Source organism: Nilaparvata lugens, chromosome 7, assembly GCF_014356525.2.
Source record: "Nilaparvata lugens isolate BPH chromosome 7, ASM1435652v1, whole genome shotgun sequence".
Lineage (NCBI taxonomy): Eukaryota > Metazoa > Arthropoda > Insecta > Hemiptera > Delphacidae > Nilaparvata > Nilaparvata lugens.
Window position 1 is genome coordinate 52,798,125 of NC_052510.1, and position 6,491 is coordinate 52,804,615.

The following is a 6,491-nucleotide window of genomic DNA, read 5'->3' on the forward strand; positions in this document are numbered from 1 at the left end:
AGAAATTTATTTCACACTGAAATTGTTGACAATATGTTCACCATGGCAACCATCTACATCTCTGTGATAGCTTGAAACTCGCCAAACACAATAGCTTGGAAACAGTGATACGATATTACTGAAACTCTTCAAGTTTTTGATATAAGTGGGAAAAGCACAGCTTCATCAACTCACCTCTATGCTAGAATAATGCATTGTATTGTATGGCTTTGAAGAAATTGGAAATAATAAACTATAATCCAGCGTTTCTTCAAAATATAATGATGTCTTCAGTATGAAGTAGGATAATTATATGAAGTAAACATAATATTATTTTAATTTTATGATATTGTATCCATGCATTATTATATTTGTTTTAATTATGTTCCATTAATTATTATATTCGTTTTAATTATGTTCTATTTGAAAATAGATTGTTTCAGAGAAGTCTGAGGCTTTAAAAATAGGTATGATCAAAAGTTTTTAGCCAGTTTCTCTGATGAGCGCAATGAGCACTATGGTGGTCCCGGCTGAAGTTTAACAATCTAAGAGGCCTATTGACTGCTTTAATCCGTCATTTGCACATGAGGTCAATGAATGTGTCCAAAGCTAGAAGGAAGTTTCCCGTAGTAACGGGCTCCAAAACAACAAAAGACATACTATCAATACTATTTATTTTCAAAATAGATCGATGAGAATAGATTAATAGATGAAATTCTGAAACTTCTCTATAGTTTCAAATAGGACTCATAAACAGACTTGAATCACTCAGATCTCAGAATATATGAGTAACAAGCGATTTGTACTCTTGCTATGAGACGGTTGCTATTACGGTTTGAAGGTTAGCCATTATTATGCTATTTAGGTACAGTATTTTCTCACTTGTTTGGAAACCGCAAATAGCTTGTGTTTTATTTCCATTCATATTCAATATTTCATTTCAATAAAAAAGCATGTTATCGGTCAGTATTCAAGTATTGATTCATACTATGATGAGATTGATTTTCTCTATTAATTATTTATTTCAGCGATCATGTTTAATCAGTGAAATAAGTCTTTATGTTTGAATTTAGCATGATATGCTCGTATCTTCTTCTTCAGCTTCAATCATCCGATTGGTAGGCAGCTTTCAATTGTTTTCTGTCCAGTGCTGTACTTTTTAGTTGGATGTAGCTCTGGATCCTTACATCTTTGGTAACTTGCTTCAGATATTGTAGCCGGGGTCGTCCACGAGCCCTTCGTCCAATTATTAAACCTTCCAGTATTCTTATGGTGAATTCATTGTGTCTAAATACATGGCCAAGCCAAGAATGCCGCCTGTCCTTTGAAATACGCAAAAGAGATCGCTATTCCTCAAACCTTTGAAATACTTCCTCATTAGTAATTTTTATCAGTCCATCTCAGCTTGAGCATCCGTCTCCAACACCATACTTCAAAGGAATTGAGTACTCTTTCTTCTGCCTCACCAATAGTCCAGGTTTCAGAGCCATAGAGTACAATACTCCAAATTCAGCTTCTTATTAGTCTTTTCCTAATTTGTAACTTGAGACTATTTGAGCTTATATAGTTAATACATATATGATTGTATAGTAACAATTTATTATAACATCTATCTGACATGATATCATATTACAACAAATCATACTTTCTTCGAGCAGCATGCATGCCACTCGAACATGCAAGTCTTATTATTTCGATCTTCATTTCATTCATTATACAATGCTTATTCAAACAGGACTTTCAATTCACACTTCATGCTCTGCACAATAGGCATCACTCCAATCCACACATGCGCTCAAATTGTACTTTTAATGCTATCTTCATGCTTCTCAAATATTCTGACTTTCCTCGTCCAATGTGGAGCATAGAAAGTAAGCAATGACTGCCAATTATAAAAGGCTCCCACGTAACAGTTCAATCAACACCATGTAATGAAGCTATTCACTATTTTAGCGGTCCGCTGAAAGCTCAAAACCGCAAACTCGTGTCTGTTCAGTTTCGCAATAAATTAGATGGTAATTGTTTCCTGACAAATGCTCCTCAGTAGGTAACCGTAAACATACTGTGTGATAGATTCACTAGCTTTCGCATATATGTTGGAACAATAAGCCAAACCTTTCTGATAAGAATCTTGTTTTTTATTGTTGGTTCCAAATTCAAGGTGAATAGAAGAGCTCGTCTTCCAATCTCGTATGCTAGATTTCTATCTGGTACAAGTAATTTTGGTGATAGCTATTCTCTTTCAAGGTAGTTTATTTGGAACTTTATTTGACAATAGGATATATAAAATAAAATAGTGTTTGAGAGGAACTCATTCTGGAGTTCAATGATTGTCTCACAAAAGACTACTATAGAACATCGATCTATACTTTCTAAAATCATTATTGGATGATTGTAAATCTGATCCATCAAACTTGGTATTTATTCATATTCGAACTTGTTGAATGTCGCTGGCTTTCCACGTAATCAATATGATAGAACAGAGGTCTCCAACCTTCTTCATCCAAGGGCCACATTGCTAATTCTAGGGAGGCTTAGAGGGCCAATAACAAGGAGGTACATGGAATTTGACTTGTGGGGCCACAAACGACGGGGGATTTGGGGGATGTAAAATTATTATATTTCCGTTAGAATAATATGAGGAGTTTTAAGTAGGTTTAATTAAAACACAGGAAGAAACAAACCAATTCATTTCATTTTAATACAAATTAAAATTTATTGAGTGTAAAAAGGTCATAAGAAAACTTGACAATGCATGAGTTTAGCGAGTTGAACAAAATATAACAAACTTTTTTTAATAGTAATAGGGCAACTTGACAATAGGTACACGAATTTAAAAAAAGTTACCAGCTTAAAAGAGAAGGTACTTATTTTGGTGAGAAGATTGCATTTGTTTTCCACTTGAAATGTCCGCCCATTTAGGATCAAACTTTGTGGTTCCGATCATATAAATTGATTTCAAATGTTCATCTGACAAGAAAGTATTTGGATTTAACAAACTCCATTTTTAAGAATGTCTGCTCACAATTGTAGGTAGATCCAAGAAGAGAAAACATAGCTTGAACATGGTTTTTAAAGTATTTTTCTGGGAGAGAACTGTAAAATGGAAGTAGGTTACCTTCTTTTGTGTAAATATATACTCGTATTAAAAAAAAATCGGTTGCAATAACTCTCGGCGGGCCGGACAAAATCTATCCGCGGGCCGGATGTGGCCTTAGGTTGGAGACCCCTGTGATAGAATCTACGTATAGAGTCGGTGAAGTATTATGGAAACAGCTCAATATTTTTTTCTACAAGGATAATTATTTGACAGTAGGTTCCAATATAGGGATCCTATTCGAATTAAAAAACTACTTTTCTGTCGCTTCAAAATTTTGGTCCATCATTTTGAATCCAACTTTATATTTTAAAATGGGAAGGTGGTCATGTGATAGATGATTTCGACACAGGAGTTCAATAGAAAAAGAGTTTATGAAATGTGAAATTTTGAATATAAAATGGAAATTTCTCTCTATAATTGATGAGTTTCATCGTCGAGTCTTGAGCTCTCCAGTGCGGCGACATATTAGATGATACCAAAAAAAAAAATTAAAACTTTTTTTATCTTTGGATATTAAAATTTTCCATTATTACTAACCTGTCCTGTGCGTCTTTGAATATTTCAAGAAATATATTAACTTTGGCGTCTAAACTTACCTCACGATACAGTATCACGATCCCATCATCTGAAGTTCTTGATAATCAAGTGTAGCCCTCAAAACCAAATAAATACGGTGACAATAATAACAAACGTCCTTCAAATTTCCTTGGTACAATAATGCATTTCTCCTATCACACCTCTGAAAGCCCTCAAAATATTTCAATTCTCCTGTTATCACACACAAGATCAAAATCTGTGAACAAGTTTGACTGAAGAAATAAAATAATGATACAAACTTGTTACCTAATAGTTTAGACTTACGTTTACTTTATATATTTGAACAATAGAATTACGAAATGGATCTCTCTAATTCAGTGTTGCTATAAATGAACTGTCAATTATAATTGAAGAAAACTGGTCGAGATCCTCAAGTCAAAACAGTTCTAAACAGTCAACTGGTAAATCATGTTTCAAGATACAGCGTTTTCGTTAAGATAGTTTCCAATTTAACAAAAGCAGAATCTAATAATATTGATTGATAAGATCTTGACAGCTGTCATATTTGTGTAACTTTATTGATAGGCCTATATTACATCAATAAATACCCTGCAGCCTTGATATTTAGATAGAATCCAGCTCCTATCAATCATTTCAGTTGACCAACTCTCAATGACTCAATCTCTGCTTGAAAACTTCCACAGTTAAACTACAAGAAAATGTTTAAAATTCGTTCAAATAGTCCGATTTTAGCATTAGCGGTAGATAACAGATAAGTGCCGTGGGTTATTTATGCATATTTTTATAATCACTACTGCTCAATGTTATTGACTGACTGGGTTATTAACAGTAACTATAGTGTGGTCCACCTTATAATGGCAGTGGATAAAGATAGAAGAATAGCGATGCCGATTCTCTGCATTAATTAATTATATTTCTACACTGTCAAAAACATAATTGTCACCGTTGTGGACCTAGAAAAAGATAGTACCACTGGCTTTGTCGAATGATAGACAAGGATAGCAAAACCAAAGTTGATCAAATACTGTCATTATAACGTAGACCTCACTATAGAACAGATTATTATTTACAGTTAGTTGAAAAATTCTAATGGTGGCGCTTCTCATGATAAATATTGCAAGAATTTGGTTGTTTACTTGTTTTTCTTCTCGAAATTGTAGTTTTGTAAAATTCTTTCGCCTTGTTTGGAAATTGGTGTACTCTGTTTTGTTGACAACATTGAACTCAACAGTTTGCATCAGCTCCACTTCTTGGTCGAACATTTTATTTTGATCATTCATTAAATGAGAATAAATGTTCTTTTCCTTGATTGATTTTTTGCAAGTGCTGGCCCAACCTCGCTCAAGAATCAGGAATTCCTACACATCCAGTGCAGGAAATTTATTTGCATTCATAAGAGGCATTTACAAGAAGTTATTGTCTATTGAACTGGAGGCGTGTACCGGGAAGGTCACTGACATAAAAGCAATGCAACGCACCACACCCTGTCGCTTATAATGCAGGTCACATGCCAATTTATTGATCCAATGATCATGGAATAAATAATGTTTCAATACAAAAAACATGTAGAGTTATGTTGAGAACAACAAATAATTCGGTTCATTTGTACGGCTTCATTTAAAAGAAGTAGGTAGGCCTATTGCTTGATAATATCACTAGCAAAATAACCGAAATGGCTTATTGAGTTATTTGTATTTGGAATTAATCAGTAGAAAACATGAAGCTCCAAGAAAATTAACTGAAGAGCCTCAGTTTTATAATATAACTTGGAGGTGAATCCAATGATTGCAAAATAATTCTAGAAATTTAAGGAATTTTTATTAAGTAAATAATTAAAAACTTTTACTTACTGACTGAAGTACTTTCGATCGTCTAGCGATCATTTTCAACAGACTGTTGAAAATGATCGCTGGACGATCGAAAGTACTGTTGAAAATCATCGCTAGACGATCGAATGTACTTCAGTAAGTAAATTTTTTTTTACTATTTACTTAATAATTGACTGCATGTCGTGTTCAAATGCATAAAAAAGTGTATTATTTTTTCTTTGGATCATATTAGCTATATGCTAAAAAAATGTGTGATTTCACAAAATACTCAATTATGAGCATTGATGGCAACTGACAGTTGTTGTTATCTGACTCACAATCATTAGAAATTATTGTAGAGATCTACAGAGATAGATAACCAATCTTGCCGTGTATAGTGTATCTTGCCGTGTTTGTTCAATAATTGTTCCTTGTTTTTGGATAGGAACAGAATCAAACTTTCAAGGTATTGAATAGAGTATATTACTCGCCAAGGAGTGAATATTATTCATGAAAATCAATCAATTGTGCGGAAATCTTGAAATATTCTAATCTTTGAAAATTATCTAGATATTGTCAAGTTGGATCTACGAAGAATATGATAAATAATAAAAGTATTTAGAGAAGAATATTTTCGACTCAATAGTGTATTTTTCTAGAGAAAGAGTAGTTTAATAGAAATGAATGTTATATTTTCAACTATAAACTGTGAGTTCCAGAAGGAAGTACATCATTGTAAATAATATATCATTATGATGAAGAGTGAGTTAACAATCGTCGATTCACTGAAAGTAGAATCAAATAATATATATTTTATCTTATTAGGTAAAATATGTGTTATGTGTAAAATATGTAAATATGTATTATTTAATATGATTCACTGAAAGTAGAATTAAATATGAATAGATACTGTAAATGAAAATTTCAAATCCATTGGAAGGTATTTTTTTATGGTTCTCGAAGCGATATGTAACGTGGTGTTACAAAATTATTATATCCAGGGTTTTTTACATTATTTGATGGATACAAATAGGTTTTCCCTCATC